Source organism: Chrysemys picta, unplaced genomic scaffold (assembly GCF_011386835.1).
Source record: "Chrysemys picta bellii isolate R12L10 unplaced genomic scaffold, ASM1138683v2 scaf71, whole genome shotgun sequence".
NCBI lineage: Eukaryota > Metazoa > Chordata > Testudines > Emydidae > Chrysemys > Chrysemys picta.
Genome location: NW_027052778.1, coordinates 27,337 through 51,577, shown reverse-complemented (window position 1 = coordinate 51,577; position 24,241 = coordinate 27,337). Strand labels below are relative to the sequence as shown.

The following is a 24,241-nucleotide window of genomic DNA, read 5'->3' as shown; positions in this document are numbered from 1 at the left end:
GTAGATAAATTAACAATGTTGCAGAGCAATGAATAGTCAGGATCAGAAATCGTGGTGAGTTGAGGATGATGATGTATCCGGGCAGCACCTACAATATACTGGGCTCTGTCTGCAAACAAAGGAAGACACAGGCCCAGCTCCCAAGAATTGACAGTCAGGGTTCTGATGGCTTCCAGCAGAATGTTGGCTTGTGTAGGACCTGACTGTGTGAGCTACTTGTTCAGAGAAGGGTTGGATCAAGGAGAACAAGCAGAACAGCAATGGGACTCCATGTGGAGGACTCCACACAGGGCCTGTTTTCTGTAGGACACGTAGCCAGATGTAGCGTGACCATGTGTAATAAATGAACGGGGGGGGGGCTCCCTTTTATGAACACCCAGCCAGCCAGTTAGCTATAAAGTCCCTCTTGGTGGCTGTTCTCTGCTTGCTTTACCTGTAAAGGGTTAACAAAGTTCCCCAGCTAAAGGAAAAGGAGTGGGCACCTGACCAAAAGATCCAATGGGAGGGCTAAAACTTTTTAAAATGGGGAAAAAACTTCTCTTTGTCTGTGTCTGTTCTCTGGAGACGGGACACGGAGCAGCAATTCTGTGTAAGGCTGGAACCAGGTATGAAAATTCATCTTCCATACCGAGAAAAATCATTGGACAGGGAATGACGCGATCAGGTTTATTTCTTTATTTTGGCTTGTGGATCTCCTCTGTGCTAACCCCAGATACTTTTGTTTTGCTTGTAACCTTGAAGCTGAACCTCAAGAGAGCTATCTTGATGCTTAGTTTTTGTAATTGTTTTCTTTTAAGATCTAGCAAAAAGCCTAAGTTCCAGATGTACTTTCTTCCTTTTTGTTTTTAACAAAATTTACCTTTTTTAAGAACAGAATTGGATTTTTGGTGTCCTAAGAGGTTTGTGCATGTTGTTTAATTAGCTGGTGGCAACAGCAGATTTCCTTTGTTTTCTTTCTCAGCTCTTCCCCGGGGGGAGGGGGGGCGGGATTTGAAAGGGCTTGAGGATACCCCACAGGGAAGAATTCCCAAGTGCTCCTTCCTGGGTCCAAGGGGTTTTTTTGCATTTGGGTGGTGGCAGCGTTTACCAAGACAAGGTCAGAGAAAAGCTGTAACCTTGGGAGTGTAATACAAGCCTGGAGTGGCAAGTATTGATTTTTTAAATCCTTGCCAGCCTCCACCTTCTGCACTCGAAGTGCCAGAGTAGGGATTCAGCCTTGACACCATGTGTATAAGCGACAAAGCTGGACCCATTTGTTTTGTCAGTGAAGGTCTAAGGGTACGTCTTCACTACCTGCCGGATCGGCGGGTAGTAATCGATCTATCGAGGATCGATTTATCGTGTCTCATCTAGAGCTCTCACCAGAGCGAGAGGCGGAAGCGGAGTTGACGGGGGAGCCGCGGCCGTCGATCCCGCGCTGTGAGGACACGAGGGAAATCGATCTAAGATAGGTCGACTTCAGCTACTCTATTCTCGTAGCTGAAGTTGCGTATCTTAGATCGATTCCCCCCCCCCCCCCAGTGTAGACCAGCCCTGAGAGAGGAGCAGTCGCCAGGGGAGACCTTGGGTGGAAATGTCTCGTCCTTGAGTCCAATGGATAGTGTGAGACAGGGGAGTAGCCGGGCAAGAATCTACTGAAACTAGCACAGAGTGGTGGGAAATCCCTGCAAATCAAGGATACCACCGACAAACGAGGCATGAGATCACCAAAGAGTTTGTGGGATGTATCTGGAGAAGGCCCCTAATCTGTATAATAGGAGAAAAGCATCCAGAGGCTGGATTGTCTGGAGTAAGTGAAAGAAGAAAGGTTGAGTGCTGTAGGCAAAGGGTTTGAAGAGAAGTCAGACCCTATGTGATAAACCTTCTGGGATGTCCCAGGCTGGGTCAGGTGGGACGGACAGCGTGAGGGGACACTAGTTTACAGATTAGATGGAGAAGGTTTATACCTCTTTGTTACTATTGAAGTAGTCAACAGTGTTTCTCCATGATTCCAGCAGGAGCATGGCTCCCTCCATAGCACAGCCATGCTGCTCACGTCCACTTTCATCCGCCTCCCAAATTGTCTCCATGCACGAGATATCGGGGACTAATAAGAAAGAAGGAATGACAGAAAGAAAGAAATTACTGCCATTGCTGGTTAAAGGGGAACGAACGCGCCCTGAGGTGTCATTCATGGACTGATTGGTGCCCAAAAGACAGTTCATTTAAACCAAAGAAAGGACACGGTCTGTCTGTCTTGGGGTTGTATACTGCTGCCCACCACCGTGGTATCTGGGCTCCTTCCAGCTAAAATCAATGAGCAATAGCGAAGTTCCTAGTGGAAAGCTTGGCGTCACTAGCACATCTCCCTTTTTGGGGTAAGATATCTCTGCTCTGGGTAGGGTTATCTTTTGTTTGTTGGCTTGATTGGTTTGATTCCTACTGTTTGTTTTGAATAGGGCTAGACATCTATATCCTGCTTGAGCAGGGGAGAAGTGAAGGAAACTGTGATGCTGGTGAAATAAGCCACTGACCCTCAAAGCAAGAGAGATTGGGGTGATCAAAATCAGGATCAAATTGGGGATTCCTTAAAAAACAAAAACAAAATAAGAGAGACCCAGAATGAGGCTCCTTTGCACTTCTATGGAGTTTTTCAGTGGAGGATCTCCAAATGGCTTTTAAAGGTGGGCCGGTATTATTACCACCATTTTTATGGCCGGAGAAACCATGGCACAGGGAGGTGAAGTGACTGGCTCAGTCAAACAGCAGGTCACTGGCAATGCTGGGAATAGAAGATAGTTCTCCTGACTCCAGTCACATCCTCTACCCCCTTTATTTCTTGGATAAATGTCATTGATTCATTACACAATAAATATCTTGTGCTCTCCGATTGGACATGAATGAGCACAGACCCAAAGAAATACCAGGACTCGCTGTACTGTATAGGGCCAACCAAATAATAGATTTGTCCGACAGCATGAACATTAGCCAGCCAAATATGGCTGAATAGGACTGGCTGATGCTCTTGCAATTAGGATTCAGTTCACATATCCTGCTTTGCCGCCGTCAGCAGCATGGGAAAGCAGCTAGGAGCTCGTGATGGGTGGAACAGCCAGGATAACATCCTCCCAAGGGAAGTGGTGGAAGCCCCATTGCTTAAGTCTGTGGTTTTCAGGTTGGCCACTTATTCAAAGTCAAAGAATTTCGCCTTTACACTCACTATAAGAGTTAGAAATGTGTCATTGCTAACAACGTTAGCCCTACAGAATTCACCTGCACGTGTGTTGTGAGAGGTTGGCCAAGAATATTTGACCTTGAAGGGTAAAGGTGTGCAGGGAGTGGGGGAGCAAGATTATTTTTGCTTTAGGTTATAATACAATTTTCAATGCCTCCTGACTCCCTTGATTGCTCTGTGTAATCATCTGGGGTCAAGACCCACTGTTTGAGAAACGTTGGCTAAAGACATTTAAAACTAGACTGGACTAAACCAGGGCTCAGCGTGGGATGGGCCGCGGTGGCCTGGCATATTGGCTTCTTTTTTCTAATGCCTTTTTGTTCTGCAGCATCTAAGCTTTCATTTAGAAACAATGTAAGTCTCTAGCTGTTATTTAAGATTTTTAGTACAGTAATGCCTACGGGCTCTCCAAGAGCAGGGCCCTATTGTGGAGAGGCACCAGGTGGGCCCAGAGTGTGTGTGGGGGTGTCTCCTTTGCACACTTCTGGGTGCAGAGGCGTGGCCACACCTAGGCCCCATTTTACTCCCTCCCCATTCCTCCTTATGGTTCCTGAGAGAGATGTACCTGCCAGAGCAGTGGAAAGAGGCCTTAGTGTAATGGGAACCAGGCTCTAGGATCCAGAAATAGGACTCCCATTCCAACCCAGTTATTGGGCTAGTCAGTCATCCCTAGTGTTGTATTGTTCTGCCTGCTCCAAGCAATGACTTCACTACAAGGGTAAGAAAGAGAAGGGAGAGCAGTGTGTGGTGGAGAGAAATAGAAACTGCCCTTCCTCTTCCAGCAGCCAGAGATTCCCAGAGAAATACAGGCTCTGGGGGCATCATCACCTCCACCAGTGCTGGAGAACCTTAGAAATACAGGGGTCTGACCGTCACCCGGGTCTAGTGTTTGTATCAGGGCTTGTAAGTATTGTGTTCACACTGGGGGAATGGAAGGACCTCACGGAGATCCAGCATTTACCAAACTGGTCCTGATTGAGGAACACTGTCTCCTGTCATTCCAGTCTCTGGGAGATTCTGGGATGATTAGTACTGGGACTGATTACTGCTAGCTCATTATTTATTTGCCAAGCTCCAGCAGTGATCTCTGCCCCCCGTGCAGAACAGAGGGCTGCCCTCGAGCTGCATGCAGACTCAGCCATGGAAGAGCGCTGTCCACCCACTAGCAAAGCCATGCGGCCACATCTATTTGTTCTCCCCTCCTCCACTTTTTCCATGTTCCCCCCCCGTCCCCCACTCTCTGTGCCTTGTCTTCAGTTTCCCCTAAGTGGAACACAAACCCAAGAGCCTTTGGGATCACTGCAAATCTTTGAACACATGGGGGTTGAGACTGAGTTTGCCTCCATTCATTCCCACCCCTTAGCGAATCCTTAGCCTTTCCTTTTACCTGTAGTGACAGTTCGGGGATATCGCGTCTGGCCTCTCTTCGCTTTTTGGCAGATTCGCTTTAGACACCTTAGGATGGGCCCACTCTGCTTAGGAACGACCTTGGCTGGGCCATCTTGAGTATCTTCTCGAGCCAGCTCCGGCTCACGCTGACTCCCACTGGAATGTTCCTCTCTTCCCAAGGTGGACGTGCCCTCAGCAGCCGCGTCCTCCTCCTTCTCCTCCCTTGGCAAGCTGTGCACGTCCATTCTGCAACAAGTCAGGAAGGGGGGCCAGTTTTGTTTCAGTCGATCTTATTGTCTGCGGGACAATTTCCAGCCTGAAGCTACTGAGAATGTGTGTGTCGTCCTCCAGCTAAAAATGTGAGCCACAGACAGCAGAGCCCAAGAACTGGGGCCCAGATCCTCAAAGGTATGGAGTTTCCTAACTTCCATGGAAATCAATGGCAGTTAGGAGCTTAAATACCTCTGAGAATCTGGGCCTGGGACCCTGCACCCCCTGCCAATCCCCCCACCAAGTGTATCTCTACACTTGCAGCTGGGGGTGTGATACCCAGCTCGCATACACATATTCGCACTGGCTTGCTAAAATAGCACTGTAGCAAGGATAGCATGGACAGCGGTGAGAGGGGCTAACCACCCCGAGTACAACCCCACCCGGACCCTATGAGTACGTACTCCGGCGGCTAGCCCAAGCCACTGCCTGAACTGTCGCAGCCACGCTGCTATTTAACACGCTAGCTTGATGACAGCTAGCGCAGGGATGTCTCCTCAAGCAGGGAATCGCACCCTGCTTGGTCCTGCCTCAGCGTAGGGGGCTGGACTTGATGATTTCTTGAGGAGCCGTCCAGCCCCACAGTTCTGCGATTCTACAAAATGAGAAGTAGCTGGGGCCAGATGAAAGGTTGGTGCCAGAACCTCAGTTGAGAATTGCCTTCCTTTTTAGCATGTAAATGCTCAGCTGTAATGAATCTAGTTCTTTTAAATACAGAAATAAATCCTCGACTCAAATTGTATATTAGCAAAGGTTTGGGGGTTCCTTTTGGAACTTTGTTGTTTTAATAAAGTCAATAAATATACTCAAAACTATGCAAAGGATAAGCAGTGTGGTCTAATGGTTTGAGTATGGGACTGGAAACCAGAAATAGATTTCTCATCCTGGCTTTGCCACTCACTCACTGTGTGATGCTGGGCAACTCACATCCCCGCCCCATGCCTCAGTTTCCTAATGTACCAAAAAGGGATGATACTGACCCTTCTGTACCTCCCAGGGATGAGGAAGGTTACTTAGGTAATGTTTGTAAAGAGAAAAGAGGCGACAAAACTAATCTGACACAATGACGACACCAAGAGTGGAATTATAAAGCACCTAAAAATCCAAACAAATATATATGTATCACAATATTTGCCAACCCAAAATTCAGTTATGGTGCTTCTAAAAAAACCCACATTGAACACTGTCCATCGCATACGCGTTTCATTTGAATAATACATTTGTTGAGTCAGATCCGCAGCTGCTGGAAATCAGAATACTTCATTCAAGTCAATGGAGCTGTCGATTTATAGCAGCTGAAGATCTGGCCCATAAAACCCAACACATGTTAAGCCCGAAGTTTACTTGCTTTAGAAGTTGGGACTCTTAACTAATTTCACAATCATTGGTTTCCTCCAATACTTGAGCTGTGAACAAAGATGGAGAAAGAAGTTCACAAAGCTAAGATTACAGGCTTGATGGTCATCAATCAATATCACAATATACTTCTTAGTCTAGTGGGCAACACAAAGTTGAGCTGTATTCAAAATATCACATTGTGCTCCAATATTACTTAAATCCTCTGTCAAAGATTTACATTTTAATCTACATGCTTGCGCTCAGGGGAGGCTCTAGCTTTTTTGCCGCCCCAAGCATGGCAGGCAGGCTGCCTTCGGTGGTGCGCCTGCGGGAGGTCCGTCGGTCCCGCAGATTCGGCGTACCCGCTGCCGAATTACCGCCGAATCCACGGGACCGGCCGACCTCCCACAGGCGCGCCGCCGAAGGCATCCTGACTGCCGCCCTCGCAGCGACCGGCAGGGCACCCCCCGCGGCTTGCCGCCCCAGGTACGCGCTTGGAGCGCTGGTGCCTGGAGCCGCCGCTGCTTGTGCTCCACTGGAGACAGCAGGAAAAATTACAGCTCTTCACATTCATTGCAAAATTTCATTGCACTCTCCAAGGCTCTGGATTTTACTGGGATGTAAGAGGTACATGACTTTTTGCTGACCCTCAGCCCCGGGGAGAATTGCACCCCCAAAAGCATTAAAGAGCATGTATCTGTATCTCCTCATTCCTTCCTAATCCTGGAAAATTTTAAACATTGAAATGGGCAGCGCAAAACCAAAATGATCTGCCATAGCGGGGAAAGGAAATGTTATTCTTCATTCAAGATGGAGAATTATGGAGAATCAACTTGAAGGCAGATTTTAAGGGCCATGTCTCGAGCCCAATTGCTGCCTCTCATGCCAGCTGTGAGGGTGAGGCCACAGAATGGGGATCAGCTTCCCTAAATCTCCAGGAACTGAAGTGGAAATCCCCTACTGTCCATTCTGCACCTGGAGGAAATAATGCCACAGCAAAGAGCCTCTCCTTTCCACACTCTGCTGCAGGGACAGCGGGAGCCATCTTTTTATTGGGCCTATATCTGGGCCTGATCCAAGCCCACTGAAGTTAGTGGGCGACTCCCCTGATTGTGTCCTCTGGGGTCTGTGCGTATGGAGCTCGTCTACAGATGAATGGAGGCCTGGAACAGAACCCACTTCCTTTCATTCTCCACTTCAGAGACAAGGGCCCTGTGTGAGATCCTAGAACAGGGTCCCAGAGAGGGATCAGTGGAAGAGACTCCCAGAGGGGGCAAGTCTTTCTAGGGATCTCAGTGATCTCCGGAAGTCCCTGCTGGGTTAATGAAATATAACCTTACCATGCAGCCTTATCAACTCTGGAGTTATTCCCTATCTGCCACAATTTTTACAGCTGAACTAAAGAATTGAGTGTAAGAGAGAGGAGGGCACAAGTAGCCCCTGATCAGAGAGCTGGATTGCCTCCTGGATTCTGTTAGGATGGCACTTTTCATGCCAGAGCGAGAGAGACATAAAATGGAACAAAGGCCCAGACTCTCAAAGGTAGTTAGGCTCCTAACTCCCATGGATTTCAGTGGGAGTTAAGTGCCTAAATACCTTTGAGGTGCTGGGCCAAAAAAACGAATTTAATTTGGTGACCCTTTTTCAAACAGAATTTAAGCAAAGTGGGTCTCTGTTGGTCAGAGGTAGGACAGCCATGGGGAGTAAGAAAGCCCACTTACTTTTTTCCCCTCAGTAATAGATTCGATCTTGGATCTGAAATCGACTTTAGCCAGCACAATACCCAGCCTCTCCTTCTGTCCAAGTAAAAGCAACTGACATTGAGGGCCAACTGCCAGTGTTCAAATCACAGCATTGTGAGGTCACACTGCAGCACTTATGTCGTTGTTGCCATGAACACGGGCGGGTAATAAAGGAAGGACCAAGGGTTGTTAACCATATAAGCGACATAAAGTATTATGGAGGTGCCTGGTGGTGACTCCAGTTAAGGTTAAGGTTTTGTCTAAATTGGGGCATAAATTCCTGCTTTTCCCTATGAGCAGGTGGTTAACCAGTATGGATTAACCTTTACTCTGACCTTTACTCAGTCAGGGAGTTAGGCTCCTAACTCCCATGGATTTCAGTGGGAGTTAAGTGCCTAAATACTCATAGACTCATAGACTTTAAGGTCAGAAGGGACCATTATGATCATCTGGTCTGACCTCCCGCATGATGCAGGCCACAAAGCCGTCCCTACCCTTTCCCTTGACTCTGCTGTTGAAGTCCCCAAATCCTGTGGCTTAGAGACTTCAATTAGCAGAGAATCCTCCTGCTAGCGATCACTGCCCCATGCTGCGGAGGAAGGCGAAAAACCTCCAGGGCCTCTCCAATCTACCCTGGAGGAAAATTCCTTCCCGACCCCAAATATGGCGATCAGTAAAACCCCGAGCACGTAGGCAAGATTCTCCAGCCTGACCCTCATTAGCCATTATACTATTTACCTGCCATGGCACACTGTTCATTTGACTAAAATCCTGTTATCCCATTAAACCATTCCCTCCATAAACTTATCTAGCTTAATCTTAAAACCAGACAGGTCCTTCGCCCCCACCGTTTCCCTCGGAAGGCTGTTCCAATATTTCACCCCTCTGACGGTCAGAAACCTTCGTCTAATTTCAAGCCTAAACTTCCCCACGGCCAGTTTATATCCATTCGTTCTCGTGTCCACATTAGTACTGAGCTGGAATAATTCCTCTCCCTCCCTGGTATTTATCCCTCTGATATATTTAAAGATAGCAATCATATCCCCCCTCAGCCTTCGTTTGGTCAGGCTAAACAACCCGAGCTCCTCAAGTCTCCTTTCATACGACAGGTTTTCCATTCCTCTGATCATCCTAGTGGCCCTTCTCTGTACCCGTTCCAGTTTGAGTTCATCTTTTTTAAACATGGGAGACCAGAACTGCACACAGTACTCCAAATGAGGTCTCACCAGCGCCTTGTACAACGGAAGCAGCACCTCCTTATCCCTACTAGATATACCTCGCCTAATGCATCCCAAGTCCTCATTGGCTTTTTTCACATCACATTGTCGACTCATAGTCATCCTGCGGTCTACAAGGACCCCGAGGTCTTTCTCCTCCTCTGTTACTCAAATACCTTTGAGGTTCTGGGCCAAAAAAACGAATTTAATTTGTTGACCCTTTTCAAACAGAATTTAAGCAAAGTGGGTCTCTGTTGGTCAGAGGTAGGACAGCCATGGGGAGTAAGAAAGCCCACTTACTTTTTTCCCCTCAGTAATAGATTCGATCTTGGATCTGAAATCGACTTTAGCCAGCACAATACCCAGCCTCTCCTTCTGTCCAAGTAAAAGCAACTGACACTGAGGGCCAACTGACCCAGTGTTCAAATCACAGCATTGTGAGGTCACACTGCAGCACTTATGTCATTGTTGCCATGAACACGGGCGGGTAATAAAGGAAGGACCAAGGGTTGTTAACCATATAAGCGACATAAAGTATTATGGAGGTGCCTGGTGGTGACTCCAGTTAAGGTTAAGGTTTTGTCTAAAATGGGGCATAAATGCCTGCTTTTCCCTATGAGCAGGTGGTTAACCAGTATGGATTAACCTTTACTCTGACCTTTACTCAGTCAGGGAGTTAGGCACATAAATAACTGCAAAACTCTGGGCCCAACTGCCACTCAGAACTTCCCCTGAAGATGGTGGCCTCATTGGTTCTAACTGTCAACATTCCTATGCTGCTCATAGACATTGCAGATGCTCCATCCATACATGTATATTTTGTGCTTTTAAAAAGGCAGTTTCATAAAACTGGAAATGAATTGAGCCAATGAGCTCAGAAGAAGAATCTAAATCGAACAAAGGTGTCTGAGAATTGAGTGATGTTTAAGAACACTTTAGTCAATGCCCAGAAGTTGACAATTGAAGGCGGCAGCACACTGATAAAAACCCCACAAACCTGACTTAGAGGGGAACTGACGGCATTTCTATAAAATCAACCTACCCACATCAGCTCCGGGTTCCAATCCAGGGCCCGGCACTGCACAGCCAAGGCCTGTATCTGCTCCAAGCACCATTGACAAGAGGTCGTGGGTTCAAACTGCAGCACCACAGATCTCGAGTCAATCCCAGGAGAAACTGCCTCACTGTAAGAGCAGTAGGACAATGGAACAGAGGCCTCAGGAGGTCATGGAGGCTTCTTCGTGGAGGTTTTCAAAAGGGGGCTGGGCAGCCATCTGTCTGGAACACAACAAACCCTGCATCTTGGCAGGGGGTTAGACTAGAGCAGCGGTTCTCAAACCTTGACCCCCTTCTGACAACAAAATTACTACATGACCACAGGCAGGAGGACCAATGTCTGAGCTCCGCCGCCAGGTAATGGCACATTCCTACGGGGAGCAGTTTAATACACTACACCTGTAGGGGGTTGAAGAGGGGCAGGGGATGTGAGAGCCAGAGGGCATTGAGGGGGGAACAGAGAGGTGGAAGGGGGCAGGAGGGAAAAACAGGGATGCAGGGGGGCGGGAGGGGCAGGAATTGGGGAACAGGGATGTAGGAGGGGGTAGGAATTGGGGAACAGGGATGTGGGAGGGAGAGGAGGGTGGTGAATGGGATGTGGAAAGGGGCAGGAGGGGGAAGGGGGATGTGGGGGGGGAGGGGGTGAATGGGATGTGGAAAGGGGCAGGAGGGGGAAGGGGGATGTGGGGGGGAGGGGGTGAATAGGATGTGGAAAGGGGCAGGAGGGGGAAGGGGGATGTGGGAGGGGGCAGGAATTGGGAAACAGGGATGCAGGGGGCGGGAGGGGGCTGGGGGATGTGGGGCGTTGGAGGGAGGCTGGGGGAACACACAGGTATCGGGACAGGGGGAGGATTCTGGGGCTTAGGGGAGCAGACCTGGATTAGAGGGAAACTCTGAGGGGGGGATAAAAGGAAGAAAAGGGGGGATGTGGGGAGGGGCTGGGGGGGCTGGAGGGAGAATATGGAGCAAGCAGAGGCTGGCTGGGGAGGGCAGAGCCAGAGGGCAGGAAGAGGGAGGGAGATGGGCCGAGATACAATGGCAGCTCCCCCAGCCCATGGGGTAGGAGATGGGGAGGGGCTGCCCCGCCCAGCAGCCACTGGGAATCTTTTTCCCTAGACAGGGTCAGACCAGGGATATAAAAGGTTAACCGATAAGTACTGGGTTTACTGGTTTGCTTACCAGTTAACCGGACCTTGCCAGTTAACCCCGCCGACCAGCCAGCCCCCCTGGGCTGGAGGAGCCCCGGCCGCAGCGGGCTGGCTGGACCTGAGCCCCGGCCGCAGTGGGCTGGGGGGTGTGGAGCAGCCCCAGCCCCGGTGGTCAGGCAGGATCCTGGACACAGCCACGCTGGAGTGGCTCCAGGCCTGTCTGCGGTGGGCAGGCCGGCCTGGAGCAGACCCTGACATACCTGGCCGGCGGGACCCCAGCCCCGGCTGCCCTGCGCCAGCCCGCTGGACAGACCTCGAAGGGTTAATTGGTTATATGATATAATTTTAATCGGTGTCATGGAGTGTGGGGGAGTCAGGTCCCTGCACCCCCACTTCCTGCGATTCACCGGGACTCTCAGCCAGCCAGTAACATGGAAGGTTTATTGTACAACAGGAACACAGTCCCAAACAGAGGTTGTAGGTACAACCAGGACCCCTCAGTCACGTCCTTCTTGGGGGCAGGGAGCTTAGACCCCAGTCTTGGGGCTCTCTTCGTTTCCCCAGCGAGCTCCAAACTGAAACCCCCTCCAGCCGTCTCCCCCAGTCTCCCCCTCCCCCCCGGCTCCTCCTCCAGCCTTTGTCCAGTTTCCCCGGACAGAAGGTGTCACCTGGCCCCAACCCCCCTCCTGGGTGCTCATGTCTCCCATCCCACACACAGTCCCAGTAAAAGTCCCCTGCAACATTCCCAGGTCAATACTCCCCACTCCCTGCTGCGTCACAATCGGTTCACTGTTTTAATTGATTTTTACATCCCTAGGTCAAACAAGCATGGGGGGGCGCCATCAGACTTCCCCCTAAGGGCTCAGAGTTTACAAGGCAAATACCCTCCCCCCACCATGCACACCCCCTGCTCCTAATTTAGTCTTTGTTTTATTAAGACAATCTCATTATTGGGGGGTCTGACGGCTGAATGATAAATGTTTGGGGCTGATAGAACTCAACAGGGCCCTGCTCCAATTTCTGTGTCAACCAGTCACTGCTAGCAACAGCAGGCACGGAGCCCAACTGGCCTTTTTTTTTTTTTTTAGTTTAAATCATGTTCAGGTTCAGTTCCATTGAATACGTTCAGTTTCATTTCCGGTTCAAGCCACCCAAAGAAACAAAAATAGAAGTTCAGTTACCGGTTTCAATCCTATATCGATCTCAGGGGAGGTAAATCCAGCTGCAACTTAAATGGAAACTGTTTTGATTTTTGATTATTTATTTATTTTGTAACTTAAACTTTATGTGAGTTTTCCTAGTGTTTTTGTGTTGTCAAATATACATGATTATTTTTTTCCCTAAACAGTCTGTTTGAGAAACCTAAAAAAACATATTTAAGCATTTGCTTTTGGGATCTCTGCAGAGAACGGATACATTTGAGGTCTGGAAGTTTTCTTTTGACGCTCACTTGTGTTGCTGTTAGTGCAGTACGAATTTTGCTAGTTGATTTAGCGTGGGCATGATATTTTTCAGATGTTCCCAGTAGTTCGGTATGTTTTCTTTCTTATGGAGGCGTAGACCATCTGCGAATGAATCAGGAATTGGCCCAATCCTTTTTTGGGCTCTCCATCATCCAGATATCGCTTCCTTTTTAGAGATTTTACAAGCGTTCAGAAGAAATTCCAATTCATCTTTCAATTTCAGACGTGTCTGACTGACTCTCTGACATCATTATTTCTGACTCAGACATTTCCATCTTCATCCATGTTTTGGTGTCATGAAATTTTGCCTTGACTTTGTCCTCTGCTGACAGTGGGGGTTGATGTCTAGATCAAGATATATGTGTGAGAGAAACAGAGCTCTCTGGGGTAGGGGGAGGGGTGGACGTGGGTATCAGACAGTGCCGCGGAGGGGGCTGGCAGGAGGCTTCAGTGGGGAAGGGAGTTTGGAGCATGAACCCTGCCTCAAGTGGGGCAACTGGAGGGAGGAGCTGCCCCAGGGGTGGGGCTGGTGGGAGGAGGCACGTCAAGGGGAGAGGTTTGGGGAGCCGTTACCTTTGCCCTTGGACTTGAAGAGTTATTGTGAACTTCAGGGCCCAGGGAGCATCCAACCCCTTCTCTCCCCAGGGGGATCTCAGAGATGGGTCATCTACCTCTGGGCCCCCTTCTGCCTCCCATGGTGTGCAGGCAGCCCCCAAGGTTCTCCTCTCCCTCCCTGCTCTTGTGGGCTGGCCCCCTTCTCTTCTCACTGTCCTGGGGCAGGCCGTTCTGGGGCCATCACCAGCCCGCTGGCTAGTCTGTTGTCTTCTCTTACAATGAAAATAAGATCTCCATAGTTTTTAAAAAAAAATAATGAGCTTTAAAAATGCTGAATCTTTATTTTAACTGGTAACAGCCCCTCCACCCTCCTTTTTTTGTTCAGTTCAGTTCTGGTTCAGTCAGTAAAACAAATGCATGGGTGAGATTCGGTTCTGGTTCATGTACGAAATCCCGGGTTGAACTGGGTCTCCGGTTCCACTATGGGTCCAGAGGGGCAAATGAGATCAGCATCGGCCTGACTGTCCCTGGGGGCTGCGGGGGCAGCGCAGGGAGGCTCGGTCGTTAGCTGCCCCTAGCAGAGGCTCTGGTCATTGCTCAGGCCGAGGAGTCGGTGTCCGTCTCTCTCTGAGCTCAGGATACTGGAGCCCTGGAGCTCGCAGGGCTTCCTGGGGCAGATGCTGCTGCCTCTGCTGGGATCTGGGGGCCTGGGCTGAGGAGCTGCTGCTGCCGAGTGGGGACTGGGCTGGGACAGACCATCACTATGATCCCAGACCAGCTGTGCCCAGCCAAAGGGGGACTTTCTCCTGGGTCTGGAACTATCCCCCTGGGGCAGCCCTGGGCTCTGCTGGTATCAGCTCCTGAGCCAGAGACTGCAGGTGATACGAGAGATCTGGGGTAAGTGCTGGGGCCTGGCTGGAAAGTGACTCTGCAGAAATGGCGCCTGCTCGCCCCATCTCTGCCCCGGAGTTTCTGCGCGGCACAGAGCTGCTGCCCCAGCGCCCCCAGGCTCACCCCCGTTAGCAGTGGCTGTAGCTATTGGCGAGGAAACGCCCACGGGAATGCAGGACAGTGACCGGCTCTTCGTGCAGGAGGGAGAGGGGAGAGACTGGACGGGGCAGCTGGAGCAATCAGTGGGGAGGGCGGTTCCGGGCACCCATCCCTGCCCAGCCCCATTCCCTGCAGCCCCCCGGGGCAGTGACTTTTCTGGGAGAGGGAAGGCGCAGGGAGAGGACAAGCCAGTTCCTGCCTCTGCCTGGTCCCTGCGCTGCTGAGGGAATGGGCTGTTCTGGGGACAGTGTCGGGGGATCCCCCAAAGCGGCTCCTTTGATTCTGCTCTTTTCTGGCGTTTGGCTCAGAGACTCTTTTCCTGGGAGAGTGTAATAGCGTCTGGTAGGTTTAGTCCTGGGGGAGAGGTCGGGTCTGTGCTGTAATAGCATCACTGAGGCTTCTCCCAGCATGGCAGAGTCTAGAGTGTCTGTCTACAGGGACAGAGCCTGGGGGAATCGGGGTGTGAAATGGACTAACACTAATTCAGAAACCTCCTGAACTTCCCTTCTCGCCCTGACAGGCTGCAGAATAACGACCCCGTTTTGCTCCAGATCGTCCCATCTTCCTAGGGGCCGGGGCAGGGAAATGGCTGTGGTGGATCCAGCTCAGGTAGGGGATTTTGGGGGAGCTGCTGGGGAGGGTTGTTGTAGAGGGGGAGGGTCAGGAAACACTTACGGTGAGGTGTGGGGGGGGCAGGGACTGATAAACCTGCTGGGACATGCTCAGTCTAGGGCCTGGTTTATGAACAGACCCATTGGGAGCGTGTGAACATTCCCCCATTTCTGAAACTGGAAACAACCCCCTGGACAGGGCTGGGAAAACAGAGCAGAGCACTGGAGCCTGAACCCCCTAGGCAGAGACTGCAGTGAAATACAAAGAGAAGGTGCTGGGATTCCTGTCCTCTGCCCAGAGCTCTGCCTCCCACATCAGCCTGTGGCTAGTAGGTGGGTGGGAAATTAGAAGACCCCACACTCCTCTGTCTGCTGGGAGGGACAAGGAGCTCTCCCCTTCTCTCTGTTCCCTGCAGCCTCCTGGCCATTCTGGCAGGCTGGGGTGGGATTCTGCTCCTCTGGCCCTCCCACAGCCATCCTATTGTTGTGCTTCTTCCCCCATGAATAGTGGGGCTGTGGCTGGGGCAGCAGGCACTGAGAGGGGGGCACCTGTTGTTTCAGGGGCCGGTGAGCTTCAAGGAGGTGGCTGTGTATTTCACCGCAGGGCAGGGGGCTCTGCTGGACCCCGCTCAGAGAGCCCTCTACAGGGACGTCCTGCAGGAGAATTAGGAGACTGTGACCTCGCTGGGTAAGGGTTCCTATCCCCTCAGCTATGTGAAGCCATGGGGCCTGTATTTCTGCCTCTGGTCAGTTACATGAGAGGGGAATGGGTCGCATAGTCCACAGCGCCAGTGTGAGAGAGGCGTTCACGTCCAACCCCCCTCCAATGCGATAGGGGAGTCATGGACCTAATGGACATGCTAATTCATCCCCATCCCTCCAGCTTTCCCGGGGGCAGAAGCAGTGTCTTATTCTCTGCATTAATTCTCACTCACACACAGGATCTCAGTGCACCTCCCTTCCTGGGACTGGCTCCATGTGTGGGGAGGGCTCTGGGGGTTCAGACACAGGCAGGGATTTAACACCAGAGCTGTGTGTGCCTCGGCAAGTCCCCCAGAGCCCACAGACCCTGAAAATTCCTAGTGAGGCTGTGACAGCTTCCGCCCCCCCCCCCGACATCAACGTCTCCCACGGGGTCTCAGTGACCATGTTTCCATCTGTTCACATCCCACAACCCACCAGCAAATCATGGGGTCAGTTTTAACTCAAGATGTGCCGTTTGCGACAAATACACACCAATCCTCAGTGCACTCTGCTCATACCTGATTTCGCCCCCTGAGCAGGACTCCCCATTCCCAAACCTGCCCTGATCGCCCGGCTGGAAGCAGGAGAAGAGCGGTGGGTCCCGGATCTCCAGGCCTCCGAGGAAAGCAACATCCCAAGAGGCACCTGCACAGGTGAGAGTCAGTGACACTGACACAGAAACTATCTGGCAAATGAAGGAAAAATCTGAAAATCCCCAAAATGTGGTGTGAGCCCCCCTCAGTTCTGCCTCATCTCACCCAGGTCAGGCGCTGGTCAGAAGGTGTCGTATCATCATGGCAGATATCGCTCATGGCTTCCCACCCACCCTGTTCACTGTCAGGAGTTTTCTCCCTGACTTCACTTCCCTGGGAGTGTTTGGATGGGATGTGGAGACAGAATCCAATTGCTCAGTCTCCCAACAGTCATTGTGTTGTGTTTTCCCTCTTTGCTACTCCCCTTTGTGTCCTTTCTGCCAGCCCATGCACTGACTCCTGCCTGGACTCTCTCTCTCCCCCAGCAGGTGACATGAGAATGAGGACAGGAATCCACAGCAGACAGGTCCTGACCAAGTGGAACTGCAGGGGACCTTGAAGAGCTGGACACTATTTTTTCCCAGGGCTTGGAACAGAGAAAAGCCTGGAGTAATCGGCACAGGTCAGAGAGGACGCTGGGAAACAGCCCCTGGAAGAAAGTGGATGAATCCATTGAATGTGGGAGAGGAGACAATGGTCTCAAGGAAACCACAGCCCAGCAGACAAATCACAAAGAAAAGAAACCCGAGAAATGCTTGTACTGTGGGAAAAGCTTCAGTCGGCAGTCTGGCTTTATAAAGCATGGGAGAATCCGCACAGGAGAGAGGCCATATCAGTTCTTTTATTGTGGGAAAAGTTTCAGTGCACCATCAGCCCGTTACATTAGAAAACACACATGGAGTAGAAACCCTTTAAATGCTTGGACTGTGGGAACAGTTTCAGTCAGTGCTCAAGCCTTATTAAGCATAGAAGAACCCACACAGGGAAGTGCCCCTCAGATGTCCTTAGCATGGAAAACACGTCAATTGGAGTTAACACCACATTGGCCATCAGAGATTCCTCCCCACTGGAGGGAAATTCTCTCCGTGTCCTGACTGGGGCTGGCCATAGTAAAAACTCCATTTCCTAATTCCCACCTGCAGCAGGGGCATTTGGTTCCCAAGTATCCAGCTGCCCATGTCTGGGAGCAGGTTCCAGCAGCATCTGGCCCGGAGCTGATCAGTGACCCGCTGGTTTTGCCTGGTCTCAGCAAAGCCCAGGCAGAGAAGTCCTGGTCAGCCCCTGCTCCCTGCCGCAGTCCGGGCTGCTGAACTGCTGGGTCTCCCTGCCAGCCTGCTGGGGGAAGGGAGAGAGAAACTGCTTTTGACACTCCACCCCAGATTCGTCATCATTAGGATGCATTTTGTACAAGATGGTCGTGTAAGGTGTCATTGGAAAAGTTATGACTTGCGGAATAGGAGTATCCTGTTTGTATGCAGGTATCAATTCGGTAGCTGAAGTTATGAGTCTTGACTATGTATCTTTATTTCAAATGTAGTTACACCTGGGTGACACCCACTAGGAAAGGGAGCAAGGAGGGTCCTGTGGGGGCAGTTAGGGTGGGGTCTCTGGAGGGGGTGATCGGGGACAAGGAGCTGAGGGGAGGGCCTTTTAGGGCAGAAGTGTGGAGAAGAGGTTTCCTGAAGTGATGTGAAAGTCTCATAAGTGAACAGAAAGAGATGGAAAGGGAGCGCCTGGCACAGGAAAGTGAGATGATGCATCTGGGGTGTTACACAGGGCCATCTTCTCTGCCAATTCCACACGTTCCAGAAAATCTCTCCCTGTCCGCCATCCACCCATCAGCATGGATCTCCCCAAAGCACCTGGCACAGAGCTCTCAATCTGCAGCTACTCAGCATATAGTCCAATGGCTGCTCTCTCCTCTCTGTTGACAAGAAACCTGACCAAGTGCCTTTGCCCTTTGCTACAGACCAAGTCTGTGGATTTATTGGGCAGTTTGATTGGAGCCTGCTGGGCTGTCCGGCCAGAGTCAGTAGAGCCTGCAGAAAGAACACGCACATGCAGCCTAACATCTGACCACACCTCCCACTGCACACGGACAAGCTACCCTGATGTGAACTCTGGCGAGGGGGAGTCTGATTACGAATGAAGTTGCACTGCATCAGCAGTACCCAGTGCATTCTGCTCTGTGCCCTTGTGGCTGGGGGCTAGGGAGGGCGAAGGAAAACAAACAGGTGCTCTGACGACACTCAGTTCAGCGCACTTATGACATCATAGTGCATTTATGACACGTCTGTTTTCCACTTATTTTACATAATTCTTTATGGCAGCTCAGCTGCCGGAGCAAAATACTGTAATTCTTTATTAATTGAGTCCCATATCAGATATTCCATCATCTTGCCTGGGATGGACGTCAGGCTGATGGCTTATAATTCCCACATCACCCCCCCCCCCCCATGTTCCAAGAGTTACTGAAAATCAACTCTGACAGCACAGTGAGCTCCTAAGCCAGATCTTTTAATACTCTTGATGCAAGTTATCTTGACTTGCTGATTTAAAAAAAAATCTCACTTTAGTAGCTGCTGTTTAACATCCCCCAGAAATCCTTTAGGAATGGAAAGCATTTCATCAGCATCATCTGCTATGAGCACAATATCCAGCTATTTCCCAAATACAAAACAGAAATAGTTATTGAAGACTTCAGCTTTCTCTGCATTATTTTTGACAATTCTACCATTTCCATCTAATAATGGACCATAATCATTTTTAGAATTCCTTTTGTTCTTAATATTCTTTAAAAACCCCTTCATAACTCCTCTGTGTCATCCTTAACTCTGCTGCCATAGAGTTCGCCTGGTGTTTCTGTCCTTCCCCTTTCACTTTTCTATAGTTCTTAGCTGCTGATTGGTTTGTATAACTAGCAATTTTCACTTTTTGCATTTGAGAGATGGATTGATCGACTGATTTTATATAGCTGCCTTCAACCAGTTTTGTTGAAGCCAGCGTGCCTTCTTGTTCACAACCTCACAATCACAATTTTGGACATTTACTAATGTGCTATTAAACAATGCCCAATTCTCGTTCATATTTTTCTATTTCGATTCTTCTGCCCAGCTGATGTGGCTCAAATTATTTTCAGCTTCATGTAACTGGCCTCTGAAAAGCACCAAGTATACATCTAGATTACTGCTCTGGACTTCGTTCGTTTGCAAATAACAAATGTAGTCAAGTCACAAGGACTTTTACTCAAACTACCACTGAGTTTCAGTTCTGTGATCCATTTTTCTTTCTCGGTCAGGATGAGGGTCTGATGTGCAATTTTCCGGTGTGGGATGCCGCAACTTTTGAGTCAGGACATTGTCCTCTGTGATATTTACAAATCCCCCCGGGGATGTTCCAGCAGCCTCCAGCACGTGTCACTCCCAATGAAGTACCCGCATCAGGCAGCTTTGAGTCTGGCTACTCCGAGAGTCGCGCACCCTGTTCCCTGGAGCCCCTCTCGGGCCCGGCCGCCCCGTTTGATCCGCCCCCACCAGGGCTTGGGCCCCGCCCATCCCCCCGCCCCGCCTTGTGGCTGCTGCTGGGAGCGGGAGGGGCTGGCAAGTGAGGGCAGCGCGGGGGGGGGGCAGCGGCTTCAGCAGCGGTTACTGCGCATGCCCCGAGCCCCCCCCCCGGAGTAGCCGATCCCGGGGCCGGGCTTCCAGCTCCCAGGCTCCGCGAATCCGGGGCTGGACTTCCCGGGTCACACGCTGCCGCCGCCTCCATTGTGAGCCGAGCCCGGGCCGAGCCTGCAGGTGAGGGGGCCCCGGGGGAAGGGCCGGGCAGGGAGGTGACTCTGCCCCAGCGGCCCCTCCGCCCCCCAGCTCTGCTCCCGGGGGGGCTGCGAGTCCCAGAGCTGCTGCCCCCCCCCCCCCGGGATCTGCCCCCCCCAGCGCCTGCAGGAGCCGAGCCAGCCCCGGGAGAGTGACCGCCCCAGGCCGGGCCAGGGCCCGAGTCTCCCAGCCCGAGGGGGCAGGAGGGAGCCGGGGCAGAGACTGGCCGGGGCAGCAGGAGCAATGGGAGGAGGGAGATTCCTGGCTCCCAGCCCCGCCCAGCCCCACTCCCTGCAGCCCCCCGGGGCAGTGACTGCCCTGGGGAGAAGGGGAGGGGCAGGGAGAGGAAAAGCCAGTTCCTGGCTCTGCCTGGTCCCGCACTGCTGGGGGACACGCTGCCCTGGGGACAGGGTCACGAGGATCCCCCAAAGAGGCACCTTTGATTCTGCTCTTTGGCTGCACAATTTTATCCTTTTCAGTTGTTTATAAAGGGCTGAACGTCACTGGATGGACCTTGGCTCTGAGCCCGTCTGGCAGCAGTGCCCACGTTCATCTTCAGGGTAGAAAGCCTCTGTCCAGAGCAAATTTGTTTTGGAAACAGATTAAAAAGCACCACTTAGCCTCATTTTGAGCAAGGGGGAAACAACCCTTTTACCATTATTTTTAAAAAGTGTTATCAACTTTTGAACTAATTCGGTAGCAGAAGGATTTAGGCTGGTAACTTTACATTTGATGCAGAGAGAATTCCTGGGTCAGACAGTCTCGTCTCTCAGCTCTGGTTAAAAACGACCTGTGATGTGTGTCAAGTATCAGAGGGGTAGCCGTGTTAGTCTGAATCTGTAAAAAGCAACAGAGGGTCCTGTGGCACCTTTGAGACTAACAGGAGTACTGGGAGCATAAGCTTTCGTGGGTAAGAACCTCACTTCTTCAGATGTGTGTGTTTTCTGAAGGTTCAATAACTCTCCGTTCTGCACACACACTGATTCCTTCTTCCATTTGGTAAGTTTTGTTTATTAACTTAGGGTCTGATTTTGCCAAACACTTCCACACATGGGTGTGTCTTCAGCCATCTGAACGGCATCACTGACTTTATTAAATCTCTGTTACTAGCCAGATCTACAAATGTCTCACAGATTTATTCCCGGTGGCAGGGGCAGAGTCTGTGCTATAATCACATGACCAAGGCCAGGAACTTTAATTACGGGACCCTAAAAGTACATTTCCAAATCCCTAGTCAGGCAGCGGAATAAGTGGCCGGGTCTCAATAACTCTGGACACTCCGAACCGAACCCCGGCATTGCAGGCTCAGCATTTGTGAAACTCAGGCCACGTATTGAGATAACTGACTGTTGGGCCCTAACTTGATATTGCTCATTTGTTTGCTTGACCCCAAGTAGGAGTTCCCATTTCCAGACCTGACGTGATCTCCTGGCTGGAGTGAAGGGAGGAGCTGTGGGTCCCCAGTCTCCGGGGAGAGGAGGAAAGAGAGATACTGAGAGATGCCTGCAGAGGTAAGGAATTGGCAAAAGTGGCTCAGAATCCGTGTTTTACACCCTCATGGCAAATGCCAGTTCTGAGTTTTCACTAGAAACAAACTCTCTCCTAACTATTCAGATGGGAATGAGGTGCCAGAATTGGTTCCCTCCTTTCTCTCTCTAGGGAAGGATTTGGGGGCAGTTGTTCGGTGTGTTTCCACTTTCCCACTCCCCTTTTGGTTTGTCCCCTTTTTTCTGCAGCAGAGGGTGTGACGTGAACTGGATTATCTCTGTGTCTCTGGGACGGTGAGTGAGACCGAGGAGAAGAATCCTCAGCTGGGAGTCCGTAGCAGGGGGAACCACACAGGACAGTTTGGGGAGATCGTAGGAGACTCAGCCCAGGCCATCCGGGCACCAGGGAAAAGAGACAGGGCAGAGACAGGGTGAATCAGCTCACCGGAGCAGAGGGGTTGGAAAAATCAAAGAAACTTCCAAGCAGAGAATCCCCACTGGAGACAGACCCAGTATGTTTGGTGACTGTGGGAACAGCTTCCCTGGGAGTTCTGCCCATATTACTCAGCAGACAATCCACATGGGAGAAAAACGCTATAGATGTGCTGAGTGTGGGAAAAGCTTCTCTCAGAGTACGACGCTCATTAACCATCAGAGACTCCACACAGGAGAGAAGCCCTACATGTGCCCCACGTGTGGGATCAGCTTTGTTCAGCTCTCACAAGTTGTTAGACACCAGAGAATCCACACGGGAGAAAAGCCCTATACATGCCTGACCTGTGGGAAAAGCTTCAGTGATAAATCACATTTCAATCAACACCAGAAGATCCACACGGGAGAAAAACCCTATACATGTCTTACCTGTGGGAAAAGCTTCCGATACAGTTCAGCTCTTACCACACATCAGAGAAAACACACTGGAGAGAAACCTTATAAATGTCCCGAGTGCCAAAAAACATTCAGTGACAGTTCAATCTTTAGCAGGCATCGGCGGGTACACACAGGAGAGAAGCCCTTCAAATGCTGTGATTGTGGGAAAAGCTTTGGGGAGAGCTCAGACCTTCTTGTACATCAGAGAGTACACACGGGAGAGAAACCCTATAAATGCCTTGAGTGTGGGACAAGTTTCAGAGTACCGTCAGCACTTATTGTGCACCAGAGAGTACACACTGGAGAGAGGCCCTATAAGTGCCTGACCTGTGGGAAAACATACCGGTGTAGCTCACACCTTACTAAACATCAGAGAATCCACCCAGGCAAGAAATCCTTGAAGTGCCCTAACTAGGGAAGGGCCAAGTGAATAACGTCTTTGCCAGTTCCTGTGAACCTCAGAGCATCAGGCCAGGCTGGAGTGGCTGTGTGGGATGTTATTGACATGAACTGGGAACATACAGATTATTGTTGCAACCAAGGTCCTGTAGTGGCACCAAATCTTGTATAAAGGGGGTCAGATAAGGTGTCTAAAACAAGGTTATGGTTTGCTGGTTATGATTATGCTATCTGTATGCATGTGCCATTTTAGTATTTAAAGTTGTAAGTATTGGCTCTATACTGTCTGTATTTCAAACTTGTGCAATGCTTCTGGATGATACCCCAGACAATGTGGCGTCAGCACTGCCTAGCCTGCTTGATGGTCCATTAAGGACCATCAGCTATACAACTGACCCATGGAGAGAAGGCAGATACACCTTGTGACTCAGCAAGGTATGCAGGAACCTGCCTATGGACTGAACTCTAAGGGTTTTTTCTTGCCATGTGTCCGAATGCTTGTCTTTGCAACAAAGAAAGAAAGGCCACATCACAAGAGACTATAAAAGACTGCTGCATCTCCTCCATCTTGTCTTCATTCCTGCTTCTTGCCTGTGGAGGGATTTTGCTACAAACTGAAGCTCTAAACAAAGGACTGAGGACCCATCCCAGCTGGGGATGTATTCCAGAGACTTGATTTGAACCTGCAGTTTATTCTAACAGTGCTATAAGCCTGAACCAAGAACTTTGCCATTACTGTATGTAATTGATTCCATTTAACCAATTCTAGCTCTCATCTCTATCTTTTTCCTTTTATGAATAAACCTTTAGATTTTAGATTCTAAAGGATTGGCAACAGCATGATTTGTGGGTAAGATCTAATTTGTATATTGACCTGGGTCTGGGGCTTGGTCCTTTGGGATCAAGAGAAAAGAAAAAAGGTTACTGGGATATTGGTTTTCATAACCATTTGTCCCCATAATGAGTGGCACTGGTGGTGTACTGGGAAACTGGAGTGTCTAAGGGAATTGCTTGTGTGACTTGTGGTTAGCCAGTGGGGTAAAACCAAAGTCCTCTCTGTCTGGCTGGTTTGGTTTGCCTTAGAGGTGGAAAAACCCCAGCTCTGGGCTGTAACTGCCCTGCTTTAAATATTTTGTCCTGAATTGGCACTCTCAGTTGGGTCCCACCAAGGGCACCATCGTTACACTGTGTAATGGGGATATGCAATTGTTATAAAGCAGAGAATAAAATCCCATTCCTGGAACAGATTTGTGTAGGGCAGGAGGCTGGGTTAAGATTCCCACACGGTGATGGGATTTGATTATGATTTTTCAAGACTCTCTGAATGTCCCCTGATCCACTCC

At 50.3% G+C, this 24,241-nt stretch overlaps 2 long non-coding RNA genes across 4 annotated transcripts; both read left to right on the top strand.

The window, feature by feature from the left end:
• The first annotated feature begins 263 nt into the window (after positions 1-263).
• On the top strand, positions 264-17,911 carry LOC122172819 (uncharacterized). Of its 2 annotated transcripts, none has more exons than XR_010595338.1 (5): positions 264-605; positions 14,963-15,051; positions 15,615-15,741; positions 16,337-16,450; positions 16,816-17,911. It is a non-coding gene; the product is annotated as an uncharacterized LOC122172819 (long non-coding RNA). The 2 variants fall into 2 exon arrangements; XR_010595339.1 differs by lacking the exon at positions 264-605 and adding an exon at positions 12,479-12,586.
• Positions 17,912-19,952: 2,041 nt separating this feature from the next.
• Positions 19,953-23,723, top strand: LOC135977901 (uncharacterized). Of its 2 annotated transcripts, none has more exons than XR_010595335.1 (3): positions 19,953-20,124; positions 21,540-21,653; positions 21,879-23,723. It is a non-coding gene; the product is annotated as an uncharacterized LOC135977901 (long non-coding RNA). The 2 variants fall into 2 exon arrangements; XR_010595336.1 differs by lacking the exon at positions 19,953-20,124 and adding an exon at positions 21,076-21,141.
• The last annotated feature ends 518 nt before the right edge of the window (positions 23,724-24,241 follow it).